Below are 17,608 nucleotides of genomic sequence, written 5' to 3' on the forward strand. Positions count from 1 at the left end.
AATGAAAATGGCTCTAAATAATAGAAGGCTAAGGAGGCAGAGGGACGGAAGGCAAACTTTCCAGCTACACTCCACAGCTCTCCTTCTCCTGTGGCCAACACAGCTTGGGTGGGAAACTAGTTTTAGAAACCAATATACTTAACTGCAAAACAAGCATAGAAATGTGGTGTCTTTCCTACACGGGGCTGTGTCCCACTGGAAAAAAACAATGGTAATGTTTATACAATAATGTAACTAAATATTAAACCCCAGTGAGTAAATTCAAGACGGGATATGTAGGCTTGAGTGAAGAGTCCTCTGCAACTTGGCTCGAAGACATAAAAGAAAACAACTGCTGAAAAGACACTCTTTAAAAATCTAGATGAAAAAGAAGGTGTTAATGCAATGGTATCAATTCTCAAATCGCCTTTTAAATTTAATATAAAAATCCCGACACCAGAGGCGGCTGGGACTGAGCAGGGCTTTCCTTGCCAGTGGATTGTGTAGAGTGCACAGCCAGTCTCTTGCCTTTTGTCCATCATGGCATCTTCCGGCATTCAGGTAAAGGAAGTGGAGAAGTGCGCCTCTGGCCACGCCTTTGAGCTGATTCTCAGCTCTCAGTCAAAAGAGTCTGTCCCCGATTTCCCCCTCTCCCTTCCTCCCCACCCCCCTGCGCCCCCAAAGAAGAAGAATCTTTCCCTGGAGGAAATCGAGAAGAAATTAGAAGCTGCAGAAAGAAAGGCGCAAGTCTCACGAAGCGGAAGTCTTGAAGCAGCTCGCTGAGAAGCGGAAGCGTGAAAAAGAAGTGCTCCAGAAAGCCACTGAGGAGAACAGCAACTTCAGCAAGATGGCAGAGGAGAAACTGACCCACAAAATGGAGGCTAACAAAGAGAACCGGGAGGCGCAAATGGCTGCCAAGCTGGACCAGTTGCGGGAGAAGGACAAGCCCGTGGAAGGGGGACAGGAGAACAAAGAATCCGAAGACCCTGCGGATGAGACCGAGGCTGACTAACGCGTTGCGAGAACTGACTTTCTCCCCGACCCCTTGCTAAATATCCAAAGACTGTACTGGCCAGTGTCATTTCCTTTCCCTCCTCACAACTATTCTAGAGGCTGATGTAGGACTGTATACGTTGAACCAGACCTTGAGATGTTTTAGGGGCTCAAGGAGAGAAACTGAAGTGTTTTACTCTTTTTTAAAGTGTTGGCCTTTCTAACGTAGCTATTTTTCTCGCTGCATCTTTCCCACTTCAGCACCCTCGGTGCTGGGTTAATGGCTAGTACTGTATTGACTGTGGAAGACGTTTGTAAAAAGTACGTAGCGGTTTCTTCCAACCTGTTAGATGCTGAATATCTGTTTATTTTGCCATCCCAATTCTGTCCCAATCTCACCAGATTCTACTGTACTTGAATGGTTAATAAATTGCACAGTCCTGTTCGTGGCAAAAACAAAACAAAACAAACAAACAAAAAAAACCCGACACCATTTTTGAACCTATTAAGAATAATTATGTTGAAAAGCTTGAACTTACAGAAAGCAAATGATACCATTTTTAAAAGTCAGATGAATAAATTTAGGAAAAACTTGCCATCGGCTATTTAAAAAGGCAAACTATAGAGCTGTAACACTTAAAGTATAATAAATAAGATTAGCAGCCACAACACACTTAATTTTAGTTTAGTGAATGATAAAGGTCATGAGCTGAGTTTTGCAAACATTTGGTTTATAACTATCCCAAGTGGACCATACTAAAGGTAAATATGTGCAGCTATTACAAAAGCAATGCTGCAGAATAACATAGTTATTACCATGGAAAGATGTTAACAATATGTTAGTGTGGTGGGTTTGAGTGACAGTGGCCCCCAAAGGCTCATAGATGTGAACACTTGGTCCCCAGTTGTGGAACTGTTTGGGAAGGATGAGGGGGTGTGGCCTTGTTGGAGGATGTGTGTGTCAATAGGTGGGCTTAGAGGCTTCAAAGCTCACACTTGTCCCAATTGGCTCACTCTGGCTGCTTATGGATCATGCCTGCCTGCCGCCATGCTCCCCACATGATGGCCATGGGCTCTAATGCTGTGAAATTGTAAGCCTCAAATAGACTCTTCCCCGCCCCCCAATAAATTGCCTTGGTCATGGTGTCTCATCACAGCAATAGAAAAGTATTGAAGATAGTAACTCTAATATTTGCCAGGATCACCCTATTTGGGAAGAATAAGAAGTCATCTATGTATAAATACACAGAGGGGGAGAAAAGGAAGAGTTGTGTGTAATATAATAATAATAATATAATATTATTATATTAATAATAGCTACAGTCCACTTGGCTGCAGGTGTGCAGTTTATGGGTGAGTGGAATCTTTTCACTCATCTCTAATGAATATGTATCAGTAAATAAAATATAATTTTCAAACAATTTAGCATATTCATAACATGTAGACTCCATTTATTCTTATCTTCAGCTTAATTTTCAAGGGGAAAAATGCAGATCTGGCCTTTAATACATAGTTAATATTTATTATGATCCTCTATCAAAGATATGCCTTCATCAAAAAAGTAATTAAATCAGACATCCCTGATTCTCTTTAACATTAAGTTTGCAGCAGCATACAATCCACAAGCTAAAATAATCATACTTTTTGTTACAAAACTGGAAACACTTTTCCAGTTCCTGCCTCACGACTCCTCTAAGAATAATACAGCTGCTTAGCTATTTAGTAGGGTAAGTACCATCTTTAAACGGATACTTTCTTTGTGTGCACATTGGAGCCCAGTTGCTCCCGTTGCTAGGACACAACACTATGCTTCTTGTGGTATAACCTTCTGGGCCCGAAGGCTCCAGGCTTAGGTCTGGCCCTGACCCAGCTGGGAGAATTCAAGATTTATTTCTGCTGGGGCAGCAGAATAAGGCAGTTACTCATGATGGCTTTCTTACACAGGACAAGTACATCAGGCTATGTGAAGGGACAGAAGCCACAAGCAGACAGCAGAAAGTGTTGTGTTCATACTGGCGGAGGGAGGCTGGAGAGAGGGTGAGCCTGCAGGCTCCGGCTCACCTTGAGTTGCTGTTCCGAATTTCACCTGTTTGTCTTGTGTTCCAGACAACAGCCTGTCAGCCACCACCAGTGAGTTGGACTTAACATAATTTAGACAAGAGAGAAAAAAAAATGACTCTTGAATAAGTTTCATAAATTATATATCTTGTTCAAGACCCTTGAGACAAGAAATATTATAATCTAAGTATATCCAGAGTTTGGCTGAAAAACAAATTTTGTATGTCTGTGAATTGAAAGACCCTAGTGAAATTATTTAACTAGAAGCAGAGAATTTGTACGCACAGCATCCAGCCTGTTTCCTCATTACCATGGTAACATTATGTATGGTAAACCCCATCCTTTTTTGGTTTGTTTGGTTTTGTTTTTGTTTTTCGAGACAGGGTTCCTCTGTGTAGACCTGGCTGTCCTAGACTCACTTTGTAGACCAGGCTGGCCTCGAACTCACAACGATCCGCCTGCCTCTGCCTCCCAAGTGCTGGGATTAAAGGCGTGCGCCACAACTCCTGGTTTATACTTTTCTCTTTTTAAGACGAAGTCTCACTCTGCAACAGCCCTGGTTGGCCTCAAACTCATCGGTTTTCTGTCTCAAGTGCTGCCACAAAAGGTGTCTGCCCCAACTTTTTTCACATACTGATATTTTAAATTGCAGTTGAAGACAAAGGCATTTCAGTGTCTTTTAACAAGAAGAAACTTTAGGTTGGGACAGACAGTACTTTTAACCACATTGTATTAGTCATTCTCTGATTTAAAAAAAAAAAAAGTACAGGTAGTTAAATAATATTTATTCACCTTCATGAAGTTTAGTTTGCTTCTGCCATCATTCTTGTAATCGTGAAATCAGATTTCCCCGCGCTTAGCAAGAAGGACAGGACTGTTTCTATAACACCGGGAGCCTGTTTCTGCGGCCGGCACACCGGTGTGGCAGGACGGCATCTGTGTGTTAGAATGTTGCAGAGACTAGAGTTCGTTCCCCTGAGGCTACAAGCTGGATTTGTCATGCAAGGTTAAAACTTGCTCACCAGCCCTGCAATCATTAACCAGCGGAGAGTCCTCTGAGGCCAGCAGCACAAAGGACTAGGGTTTTCCGGGCACAAGGAAAGAATCTGAAGATTTTCCTCCTGGCACGGAGTGTGTAAGTAAGGATAAGTGAGGCTAAGGCTATGATTTTTTTTTTTTAAGGGTATGAATTTTACACACAGTCCCACTTCTCCTATGGAAGCTGCCTGACCAGAGCAGACTGGTGTTACAGGTCTGGGAATACAAACAGCAAAGGCTGAAGGACAGAACTGGCAGGTGAGTTTGGGAAACAGAAAGCAGTTCCGATGAGATGCTTCCGGGTGAAGAGGTTACACCTCGTCCGACCTTAATCCACTGATGCAGTACTCTCCCGAAATGGCTTTTCATAACCACCACCCAGTTTTTATCGAGAACATTTGTAACTCTTTAACACACTGACTACTTTATGTGCCTTACTTTGTGTCTTCTCCTGCAGAACTGTAAGGCCACAGAGGTCAGCAATCCCATTTTCCTTACTAGTGCTTCCTATTAAAGGCAGATTAAAAGCTGATCGGAAAGTCAAAGACAGACACTGTCTTAGTTAGGGTTGTTATTGCTGAGATGAAACACCACCACCAAGACAACTTGGTTCATCATTGGCTAATCCAGCGGTTCTCAATTTGTGGGTCGCAACTGCTTGGGGCGGGGCGGTCAAATGGCTCTTTCACTAGGGGCTCATATTAGATCTTGCATATATATAATACATTTATATTATGATTCATAACTAGAAAAATTATAGTTATGAAGTAGGAAAAAAACCCTCCCTAGTGACTCAGCGTTCAACTACATGAACCCATGGGACTATTCTTATCCGAGCCACCACAGGCATAGACATTTTTGTTGTTGTTTGGTTTGGTTTGGTTTGGTTTTTTGACACAGGATCTCTCTGTGTAGCCCTGGCTGTCCTGGAACTCACTCTGTTAGACCAGGCTGGCCTCAAATTCAGAGCTCCGCCTGCCTCCGCCTCTCTAGTTGCTAGGATTAAAGGTGTGCACCACCATGCCCGACTTGGCACATACATTTTAGTCTTCACTCTCAGCCCGCAGTGGACTCTGCCAGCTCCCCTCCTCTGGATCCAGAACCCCATATCAGAATCTTAGAATATGTCCCCTTCAGCTGACAAATGGGAGGGCTCTTCTAACCTCTCGCCTGGAGGGCGGGGGTCCGAGACACTGTCAGACAGTGGAGGCCAAATGGAGAAATGGCGCTGGAGCTTCTGTGTCCCTGAGGACAGGAGGTCAGTTTGAACTTCTGAGCCAAGAAACGTCCAGTCTTTAGGGGTCTGATGCCTCAGACATCCAGTGGCCAGGAGTATAGCAAAAGATAAGAGTTCAGAATTCAAGAACTCAAAAGTCTCACCCCAACCTCCAGGAGAGTGAAAGGTAAAAAAAAAAAAAAAAAAACCCACCTTTTCCTCCCCATGCCCCATAAGTGAATCTGCCCCAACAGGAAATGAGCTTCATGTGTATTCTGTTTTAAATTATTAATACACACCCTGCCACATTAGCTCAGCCTATGAAGCCGTGGAAGCCCATTGCTTTACCGTCCATTAAGGAACGCCTTCATAAATATTTGTCTTCTTTTTGAAGTATGTTTTAGGGCTTGCCAAATAAGAAGCCTGTAGCGAGACAGTAAATGCTAAAGTCGAGATTTCATAGAAGCCCAAGCCCTTCTTTACAGCGGGAGGAGAAGGACGTTAGTTTAAACGTTTGCCGTCGCACATTTGCACAACATTCCACAGCACTTTGATAATTACAGTAATTATATGTCTGCTGGAACTTGGAAATTTTTTATATTTTATATATTATATATGTATATATATAATTTTATATACATGTTTAGGAGAATATCTGTGACTTTCAGAGGGGCATGCCATCGCACCTGTCAACTTAAAAGTTTCTAGCTCTCTTGGGAGCATGAAGGACTAAAAAGTTGCCCTTCTGCTTAACTCTAGAAGAGATGCTTCTACACTGGCTCATTCTTCTCTGAGTCCTGGTCCAAATGTCTCCTTTTGGTTTTTTAAGATTTTTATTATTGGGGTGTGTATGTGTGTATCTTGGTAAGCATTTTTCCGAATGACAAAACAAGCCAATTCAAGCTAAATTAGAGTTTATAAATGCAGATTTAGTGGAAGCAGCTTGGGTGGGGGGGGGAGCAGAGTCACAAGTACCAAAGAAGGGACAGAGGTGGGCAGGGAGAGCAAGTGAGTGTGCAGGGGTCAGGGACAAGGAGAAGGGGAAACCAAAATATCTGGGTTATAAAGGGAAGCCCAGTCCCTGAACTGGAAAGTTAAGGGTAGAGGGCAGGGTAGCCAGCCATGCCCTGGATCAGACAGGGACTGACAGATGCTGAGAGAACCTGGTGGTCAGGTCTGATTTGGTTTAAAAGACTCCTCAGCCCCTTGTCCTGGGTCTGAAACCCAACACATCTGTGTGTGTGTGTGTGTGTGTGTGTGTCTGTGTGTCTGTGTGTGTGTCTGTGTGTCTGTGTGTGGGTAGACACAGACAAGGAGGTGAGAGGATTCCAGTCCCCGAGGAACTGGAGTTACAGGTGGTTGTGAACCTCCTGACTCTGGTTCTGGGGATTGAACTTGGATCCTCTGGAAGAGCCATGAGCAGTCTTAAGTGCTGAGCCATCTCCCAGCCCTGCAGACACCTCGTCCGTGAGACTGTCTTCTGTGCTAAAGAGACAGGTCCCAACACCTCTTTTAAAGATGTCCAAATTGAGTTAGAAGTCTACTAGGTTATTCAGCCAGAGCCTCTCTGTGCTTGAAGTCCAGGATGTTGCCTAGTTAAGCACACCCAGGCTATGAAAGTATTTGCAGCTTCAACTATAGAAAAAGAACCAATGTCTTTTGGAACTGCTCCTAGACACCGGTAGATCTTAGTGTTGCTGTGTCTCCCATCACAGTGACAGTGCAGAGAAAACCACCTCACTGTCCCCTTCTGCTCACGCTCAGCAAAGCAGCAGCTCAGACATTAGTCATTAGCAGTCCATGTATCCATCAGGGACTTTTCTGCATTGCTCTGTAGTCAAGACCACCACAAACGCACATCCAGATGAACTCCATTTAACTCTGCTTCAAGCTCCTGCCTCTTCCTTTCAACAGTCTAGTGCTCTCTGCCGGCTCCTCCGCACCAATAATCCATCAATAAGTCAGCTGGCTGTTCACGTGCTTCATGTCTACACAGGGTTCCATGTCAACCTCTGTGAGTCTTCCCCATTGTCATTTTACCCCACATGAGCCGCAGGAAGTGTTCTAAATAGGTCAGGCTTTATTTATGTCCCTTACACAAACAGAGGCTTCACAGGACCAAGTCTCACAGGTTTCTAACCAAAGCAGAGGTGTCTGTCCCATAGCACAAGATGTTCCCGAATCTTGTTGGCCCTATCACCTAGACATAAGGGACACCATCTGAACCATGCATTCCGAGAAGAGTTAACAAGAATTGACAAGAAGACCAGGGTTGGTGGTCAAAGATGGCTTAGCAGTTAAGGGCATGATTGCTCTTGCAGAGGACGTAAATTCAATTCTCAGCACCGGTGTCCTGTTGGGGGATGGTCTAATGTATTTTGATGCTAGTTACTGCTTGCTGTCTCTGTGACCCACCTTTTAATTAATAAAGAGCCATCCCATCTGAGCAGGGCAAAGGAGATAGAGGCGTGGCTAAGATTCCTAGGCTTAGGAAGAGGCAGGTATCCCACACCTGCCTCACTATGGGAAGTAGTTTAGAGGATTAATGTCTGACCTGCCCCAGCTTAACTAAGGCTATTTTAAAATATAACAAGTGTCAGTCTCTTGATTGATCGCTAGCCTGGCATGCTGATAATACAGATAATTTAAAAACAATAGCGTCCAGTGGGTCTGATGCCCTCTTCTGGACTCGGCAGGTGTCTACATATACATGGCATACACTCACCTACAAACACACACACACAGAGAGAGAGACAGAGAGAGAGAGAGACAGAGACAGAGACAGAGAGAGACAGAGAGAGAGAGAGAGAGAGAGAGAGAGAGAGAGAGAGAGAGACAGAGACAGAGAGAGAGAGAGAGACAGAGAGAGAGATCTTTAATAAAAAAGAAAAGAAAGAAAATTGTCTTTGTAAATCAAATATTTGCTTGCCAAGCTCCTGTTAAAGCTGCTGGTTGGCAGCAGGCATACTGGAAGTAAGCTGAGGATTAAGAGTTCACCAAACGGCTGCATTTAGAGGCAGAGAGCCTAGAACTCCTCGGTGCCACGGTGCCTTTCTCACTTGTCCGTAGATGGTTGGGTTTGCTCTCAAAGAATAATAATATTCTGATGGTAACCATGGACACATTTCACTCAGAAGGACTCCTCTTGAAGACACCATTGTACTTTCAGGGGGCAGGGGAGTCTTGATGGGTCACTTTGGAAGTATTTGGGGAAAAAAAAAAGACTGGCAACCCATTCCCATCAATGATTAAGTAAATTAACAAAAAATATGGTAAAGGTAGAAAGAATGGCACCTAAAATTTGCCACTTTGGCCTCATAATTTTTTGAACTAAAAAGCCAAGCAGGGCTACATAGTTAATATCTTGTCCCAAAAAGAAATAAAATAAAACTCTGACTTCTTTCTCCAACATTTCATCTATGTCTATGGCTTTGGATCCATTCCTAGGAGAACTGGGAAAGTTTACGGTGGCTCGCGACTGGCAGTTGTGTCCTGTCCCCTCTTCTTTTTGCTCGAGGACAGCAATTACGTGAAGAACTTGGTTTCCTTCTTTGGTTGTTCAGGAACAGGCAGATTCACAATGATTCACTGTCCTGAGTAAACCATATTTTAACAGTCTAAAATAAGGCCATTGGCCAGGCTAGCTTCAGGCCTATAACCGACAGGCGTGTGGGTCTCAGGATTGCATGGTACTATGTTTAGTTCAATATCATGCTGATGCCATCTTGAAATGATTCACTTTTCCCCACTTCTTGCTGATAACAACACCATGACACAGACCGGCTAACATGAAGAAAGGGCGTTTATTTAACCTCACAGTTCCAAAGGTTTAAGGCTGCAGGGGCCACAGTTGGCCTTCTTACTCATGGTATCTCAAGGTGGTACATCCCCCCAGTATGCCAGTGACCTGACCAGGCTAAGTCTGCTAAGGAAAGCAGTCACATGAGTAGACTGGTCTACCCAACGGAACAGAGCACCAACTTCTTCTAATATCCCGAAGTGGAGAATGAATGCCAATGAGCTTCTGGGAAGACAACTCATGTACACAGTGTTGCGGGGTCTCCTGCCTTCATTTCATGCTTGGCCCTGTAGAAGCCTCCATCCTGTGTGGAGCCTGGGCCACTGGTTTCACAACACAAGGCTCTCTGTTCTACAAGAGGAGGGCTCATACAGATAAAGAAAGAGCATTCTCTCTTTAAAATGTAGTGTAGCATTGTAAAACCAAATGGATACCATACATAGCCCACCATTTAAAGAGGAGCTAGCCACACACAGTTTCAGAAAGAAATCTCCAAAGATGGCATAATTGTCTCATAAATATTTACAGGGACCCACAGTTGGACATCAGTTACCCCATCCGACATCTACAGCTGACTGAGGAAAATCTGTGATGCTAATGCAACCAGAACCAAGAATGCCAAAAATAAATGTTTCCATCCTGAGCTGGAGAATGAGTCGCTTGTGCATTCATAGGTTATAGGAAATGTGGGTCTGATTTACCCAGATCTGCAAAGCCAACACCTCTCAGAAACACAGATTCTTACTTTTGCTGAGCTGGACTGGGTCTCAAAGCAGTACAATGACTGTTCACGGAAATGAACAAAGAACGTATTTGTCTTTATCTGAGAATGCGTGCCCAGAATCCATTCCAAATCGGCCCAGTAACACTTGCTTTTGCAGTTGTATGTCTTACTGGGTTTCATAAGCCCAGAAGTGAACAGACCTTTGCACATAGAGAAATAAACTGATACTAGGAAAGAAAGGCTATCGCAGAGCCGAAATGTCCATGCCTCACTCGTTGGCCACCTTTGATCTCGCTGAACTCATGAGCTGGAGTCTGTCTTCTCCGGTTCTCAGAGCCCAGGTCTGAGCTTTCCGTACCCAGACACCGAGCAAAGGGAAGGCATGAGGAGAGCCTCAGCAACTCTTTCCTCACCCCAAGATCTCTCCTACAACAGCAATATTTTAACACAGTGGCCAATGGGGTGAGTATGAGAGCTGGGATTTCTGACTAGGCAGCAAAGAGTTTGTAGCAATTTTCTTCATTATTGCATTCATTTATTTTATTGGGTTGCGGGGGGTGGGACGGGGGGCGGTGGACACTGCGGCCAGCACGTCACAGGACAGCTTGAATGAACAGACCTCTCCTTCTACCTTATGAATCCCAAGGGCTTAATTCAGATCGTCAGGCTCGGCAGCAAATGCCTTTACCCATCAAGCTCTCTGTGATGATCTGAATGGCAATGGCCCCATAAACTCGTGTGTTTGAAGGCCTGGTCCCCAGTTGATGGAACTGTTTGGGAAGGATTAGGAGGTGTGGCCTGGGAAGGATTAGGAGGTGTGGCCTTGTTGGAGGAGGTGTGGCCTTGTTGGAGGAGGTGTGGCCTTGTTGGAGGAGGTGTGTCATTTGGGGTGGGCTTAGAGGTTTCCAAAGTTCACACCATTCCCAGTTAGCCTGATGGCTCGCGCTCTCTCTCTCTCTCTCTCTCTCTCTCTCTCTCTCTCTCTCTCTCTCTCTCTCTCTCTCTCTCCCTCCCTCTCTCTCTCTGTCTGCCTCACTTACTTGAGCCTTGAACGTGTATTGAGGACCTACTCCGTGATAGGGACTCCTTTCTAAGCAAAGAGATGCAACGTTTAACAGGAAGCCCCAGTGTCCATTCGTCTTCTTTATAAGAAGGAGTATACGAATGTTTTGCCTACACGTATGTCTGCTTGCCATGTGTGTGCCTAGTAACTCTAGAGGCCAAAATAGGGCATTAGATCCCCCTGGAACTGGAGTTATAGTTGTGAGCCAGGAATCAAACCCAGGTCCTTTGGAATAGGAGCCAGTGCTCTTAAATGCCACCTCTCTTGCCCCCCAGGTCCCTGCTCCAATACAACGTACATTGTATGGCTTGCAGTGAGGTGTCTAGAGAAATACTAGGCAAGAGCTTAGGGTCTGGGAACACAGCTCAGTGGTAGAGTGCTTACCTAGAAATTGTGAGGCCCTAAGCACCATACACATAATGTATTTATTATATGTGTATGTATGTGCACTGTACGTGTTTATGTATACATGCTCATGTATATGTGCATGAAGGTATCTGTGGTTGTGTGTGTGTGTGTGTGTGTGTGTGTGTGTGTGTGTGTGTGCGCGCGCACATGTAGGCTCTCCTCTACTATTCTTCTATTACATCATTTTATTTTAGACAAGGTTCCTCACTGAACCTGGGACTCACCGATAGGGGTTGACTGGCTGGCCAAGAAGCCCCGGGGGACCTCCTATCTCTGTCCCATCCGCCCCGGGTTTATAGATGTGAACTGCCCCACCTGGCTTATTTATGTCCTCATGCTGAGTGGCAAGCAGTTTACTGAGCATTGTATGACAGTTTCCTATCCCCTCCAGGGAGGGGGAAGAACCAGGAAGCAAACGAAAGGTCATATGTCTGAGAGAAGAGAGACTGGGAAGATTTTTTTTTTTCTGAGACATGGTTTCTCTGTGTAGCCTTCGCTGTCCTGGACTCGCTTTGTAGTGGTCCTTGAACTCACAGAGATTCTCCTGCCACTGAGTCCACTGAGTTCTTCAGGAAAAAAAAAATGCCAGGGGAGGACCCCGCCCATGGTGGGTGGGGCCATGCCTGGGCTGGTAGTTGTTATTAGAAAGCAGGCTGAGCAAACCAGGAGGAGCAAGCCGGTGAGCAGAACCCATCCAAGCCTCCCATCCGCTCCTGCCTCCAGGGTCCTGCCCTGATTGAGTTCTTGTCCTGACCTCCTTCAGGGATGGACTATGATGTGGTAGCCAAAGCCAGAGAAGCCCTTTCCCTGCAGCTGGATTTTGGTCATGGTGTTTCACTGTAGCAATAGAGACGGCTGACAAACAAATAGGAGTGGTGGGTGATGTCGCAGCACAGTTAAGGCGGGTGGTGAGGGCACCATAGGAGAAGCATCCAGAAGATAAGTCTCATACTTATAACTATTATGAATTTATTTTATTTTATTTTATTTATTTATTTTTGGTTCTTTAAGACACGATTTCTCCGTGTAGCCTTGGCTGTCCTGTACTCACTTTGCAGACCAGGCTGGCCTGGAACTCACAGAGATCTGCCTGCCTCTGTTTCCTAGAGTGCTGGGATTACAGGTGTGTGCCGCAGCTCCCAGCTATGTAATGTTTTAAAAGCCAGATGATTTAAAATAAACCTTGGTTTGACATACATTTAGCCCATCTTTTTGTAAATGCTAATCTTAGACCTTGAAACCTCGAATATAATGTTCATATCTTTAAGTCTCATTCTCTGTATACCTTATACATCCTGTATATACCTTAAGTAACTCATTTGGCTCTTTATAATTTAAAAAGCCTTTAGTTTTTTTATGTAAACATGTATTTATCTTAATTTTTATATATAAATCCTTATTTAGTTAAATGATTTTTATCTTTGTCTTTGTTTTTTCATTTTTAATACCATTAGACATAACAGTCATATAGGTAGATCTTCCCTTTTTAATTTATTTATCCTTTTTAATTATAAAAGCGTATTGATATTTAACTATTATTTTGTGATCATTTTAGGCCAACACAGCTGGAAGTAGGAAGATAGTAATTATTTAATTTAGAAGACAGGGCCAAAGCCCTGTATGGAGTCTTTTTTTTTTTTTTTAAGATTTATGTATTTATTATGTATGCAATGTTCTGCCTGCATGTGTGCCTGCACACCAGAAGAGGGTACCAGATCTCATTATAAGATGGTTGTGAGCCACCATGTGGCTGCTGGGAATTGAACTTAGGACCTCTGGAAGAGCCATCAGTGCTCTTAACTCTGAGCCATCTCTCCAGCCCCTCTGTATGGAGTCTTTAAAAATCCATTTAATATGTTTGTGTTTAAAGAGATCAAAAATATCTTTAAAATCCCTTAAGTGTGTGTGTGCATGAGTGCGAGCATGTCTGTCTGACCTGAGCAGCTCTCTTGTGGCAGCAGCTGTAACTGTCATTTTGTTGTTGTTGAAGTTTGTCAGTCTTAAAGTGTTAGCCTTTGTTGTTAGTATGGTAGTGTTATGAAATCATGTAAACTGTGTCAAAATTAAAATAAAACAAAACATTATAATTATAACATAAGCATTTTTACCTGAAGAGGGTGATAGGAGAAGAGGGAAAAGAGATAAAATAGATTAACTCTTTAAGTCTCTCTAAGGAATGTCACGAGCTTAATTTTAGTTTTGATATCTTGTATTTATATCTTAGGCTGTTTTGTTCTCCATTTTCCTGTCACAGAGGCAGAGGGTCTATCTGACCCAGGACAGGGGTTAAGTGCATATTCAGTGGGAGGGCCAAATCCCATATTCTAGAGTCAGCTTTTTTGGGTAAAACATCATAGCAGCAGTGGCTGCCCTATTTTAACTGAGGCGGTGATCCTTGCCCTGTTGGGGACAATAGGCCATATGGCCAATGTTCAGCCATCTTGTCCAAGTCTGCACCTTTAAGTCTCTGTCTTTCCTGAAGCTTGCCTTTCACCAGAAACTGTTGTGAGTCAGCACTAAAGACAGATAGGGATGGAGCGACCCTGTTGTGAGTCAACAGTTAGACTAGAGCTAGATGAAGACAAAGCAAGATGCCCTGTGTGGCAGGACATTATGACCCTGCCTGGAATTCCCTATGTTTTGAGAAAAGCCTGCAGCTGGGTTGTTATAGCAATATGCTTCCCTGCCTTCTGACTTATAAAAGCTGCTGCCTGACTAATAAAGTTTGAGAGTTTGACCAATCAGACTTGCTCTCTTTCTTTGTGTCTTGCATTCTCAACAGGTGAACTTCCTCTTGAGTTTTAGTCGAATCCCGCAGGCCGGGGCATCACCCCATCAGTATGCGAGAGGTAACTTAGGAATCAGGTTTGGAAGTTTGGGTTTGTAAGACCTGATGTGTAGAAATGAAGAACAGAAGTGAAAATAGGAAAGGGCCTTGAGGATGGGAAACAATTTAGACTTTTTGTCAGTGTCTTAGTCAGGGTTTCTACTGCTGTGACGAAACACCACAACCAAAAAGCAAGTTGGGGAAGAAAGGGCTTATTTGGCCTGCACTTTCAAATCATAGCCTATCACCAGAGCAAGCCAGGACAGGAACTCAACAGGGCAGGAACCTGGAGGCAGGAGCTGATGCAGAGGCCATGGAGGGGTGCTGCTTACTGGCTTGCTCCCCATGGCTTGCTCAGCCTGCTTTCCTATAGAGCTCAGGACCACCAGGCCAGGGATGGCACCACCCATCAATCACTAAATAAGAAAATGTCTCACAGCTGGATCTCATGGAGACATTTTTTTTTTCAGTTGAGCCTCCTTCTTCTCTTATGACTCCAGCTTGTCTCAAGTTGACACACAAAACCAGCCAGAACAGGAATCATGACGTTTTCTGGATCTGGGGCCTTTCCAGCCACACTCCACTGCTGCTTTTCTGGCCGTCTTTACAACACACAACTCAGCCGGGCAGTGGTGGCGCACACCTTTAATCCCAGCACTCGGAAGGCAGAGGCAGGCAGATCGCTGTGAGTTCAAGGCCAGCCTGGTATACAAGGTGAGTCTAGGACAGCCAAGGCTACACAGAGAAACCCTGTCTCGAAAAAAAAAAACCCACAACACACACACACAGAGAGGGGGGAGGGGGAGGGGAAGAGGGAGAGGGAGAGAAGTCATTTTGGTGATTTTATAACTATACCATTAAAAGAAGGGAATTTTTTTCCCTCATTCTTTGAGACATCATAGAGTGAAAATAATTTAAGAACTGATGCTGATGCTGCTTTCTGGTCCTCCGCACCTTTTATCTCTATTTTTTGGCTTTGATCCCTGAGCCTGTTTTGCACTAGGCCGACCATATTTATGGGGCTGTTTAATCCCAATTGAATCAACTTTATGCTGTGGATCTAAACAACCTCTAATCCACTTTTACAGTGCAAACCCCATCAACAGGAAAACCACTTGGCCCTTGTAGGTGGTATTCTGTTTGTAAATGTTTATCTACACTTTTCCATGTTTTTACATCTACAGAACCTTTTTTAGAACCAGATTTTAGGGGAGAGTTTCTTAATAAAGGTAAACGGTTTTTCCAAGCGCTTTAGCAATACGCTACAAGAGCAAGAATTAAGAAGAGAATGAACAAGGCGACACAGAGAGGCCCTGTCTCGAAAAATCAAACCAAACCAAACACAAAGAAGAAGAAGAAGAAGAAGAAGAAGAAGAAGAAGAAGAAGAAGAAGAGAATGAAGCATCTAAGGAGATATAAGTGCTCTTCAGAATCCAGCTGTTCCATGGTTTGCTCCCGATTCTTCCATTTTTGTCTTCAGGTGGTCCTCCTGGCTTGACTTTTCTTATGCCGTACTTACTCTTTCTTCTGTACTTAGGTACCAGTCTGACCCAGACTGGTGACAGCGCCCTGAGGAGGAAGATCCAGCATCTTGTATACTATTTCCAGGGAAGAAACGGGGCAAGGTCAGAGGAAACCCACATGGGATGGAGTCAATAGGAAGCTATTCAAACAATGTTGCACAAGGAGAGCACAGGACATCTCAAGAACTCTGTGGACTGAGCACACAGTGGCCTTGGGACTGATAGCCATAGCCCCTGGTGGTGAGAAGAACTGGACCCTCAGGATGGGCAGCCATAGCTTCCCAGGCCATCACCGGTTCTGCCAAACATGTTCCTGGTTTTAGAGAGGGAGCTGTGTTCCTTCTTAATACATCAGGGCAAAACTCAGAGTAAGCCAGGTCTCAACAGCAAGGAAAGTCTTAAATAACTCCTAGGGTTTGGGGTTGAGTGACTGAACACAAGGCAGGGTCGCTTCTCAAGCCAGGATTGGGAAAATTGAGTAGAACAGTTTTTAAGAGGAAAAAAACTTGAGAATTATCTTTTTTTTTTTTAATTAAAAAAAAAATGTTGCTTCTGAGCTGGCCAGCAGATATCTGGGTCAAACTGTCCTGTGCACATCCAAGTATGTGAGTCTAGAGCACAGAGAAGTCAGAAATAAAACATGCAAGTGTGAGTGTCCTGGCATCCAGCCATTCTCTAAAGGGACAAAGGAAGGGCAGGAGATTAAAAGACAGGCGCCTTTCCCTAGTCAACAAGTCAGCAAGGGAGCCCTGAGATGCCACCATCTGAGAAGGATGAAAATCCAGACTGTGCCTGTGTGTGTGTGTGTGTGTGTGTGTGTGTGTGTGTGTGTGTGTGTGTGTGACTCAGAAAACAAAAGAGATAGTGCTTAAAGATGGGAGAGGAGGAGCTGAGCCCAGTACCAGTGAGAGCCACAGCAGAGGCAGGCAGATGGGCATGGCCTTGGAGATCTTCAGCAACTGTCACTGGAACAGTTTCACTGCCATGGGAACAGAGTGAGGGGACTGAAGGCGTGGTTAGAAACCATCCTCTACCAGGCAGGGCGATGCCCCCAGTGCTGTGCCAGACCTGGGCTGCAGGATGTTCTTAGAAGTGGTCCTTTTTTTTTTTTTTTTTACCCAAAACAAATGGCACTTAGAACAGATACACAAACAACAAAAAAGATGCTGTAAAAAAATTTCATTGCCACCCACGCATCTCATAAACCGAAGAGCCATGAAAGAGCTCCTCAATGACCAGCATTAATCATTTTATGGGGCAGCTCTCCAAGACATCCTGAAAGAATAACTAATAAAAGCAATTGTAAAAAGCTGAACAAAAATAGAAAAGCTGGCTGGGAACAACTCAAGTCTGGTGACTATCTATGTTGTAATGCTAAGGAAACAACCATAAACACGAGGCGATGACGTCTGTGGTTTCCAGACCCCTACTGTAGCAAACCCCGTAACTTGCAAAACACTTGTCTAGAATTGTACCCTACTTTTATGCCGCTTGTCCACAACTTGCTACTGACCTTGTATCATGTTCCATTTCCTTCCACAAATGTTTTTACTGAGCAGCTAGGAGGGGGCTGGGCTCGCCGCTGAAAGAGACAGAGATGAGTCACAAGCAATCCGTGTCTTCAGAAGCTAGCAAGAAGTCTCTGCACCACCACGCTGGCTGCCACCGTCATAAGGACAGTGACTCTTGTCTGTCTGGGTTAGTGTAATCCACACGTGGAGGCAAAAGGCAGTGAGTGTTAGAGAACTGTGTGAATAGATTCAAAATGAAAGTAATGAGCGTATTGAACACATGGCTAAGTAAATGAAAAATAAGTAAATGGACATTTTAGAATATGTTGGAATAAACAGGAAAATATAAGCAAAGGGCCATAGAATGAATACTGTAAAAAAAAAAATTGAATAATTGTGGCCTTGACAGCTTGATAGACTCTCAAGCTGTAGATAGAGTTCATTTCCTACCACTGAGCCAAGTATTTTA

At 44.2% G+C, this 17,608-nt stretch overlaps 1 pseudogene across 1 annotated transcript; it reads left to right on the forward strand.

Moving 5' to 3' along the window:
* Positions 1-445: 445 nt before the first annotated feature.
* On the forward strand, positions 446-1,417 carry LOC311584380 (stathmin-like; annotated as a pseudogene). The gene has a single exon. The product of its transcript is annotated as a stathmin-like (transcript).
* Positions 1,418-17,608: the final 16,191 nt, after the last annotated feature.

Source organism: Acomys minous (assembly GCF_964271855.1).
Source record: "Acomys minous genome assembly, chromosome: 15".
NCBI lineage: Eukaryota > Metazoa > Chordata > Mammalia > Rodentia > Muridae > Acomys > Acomys minous.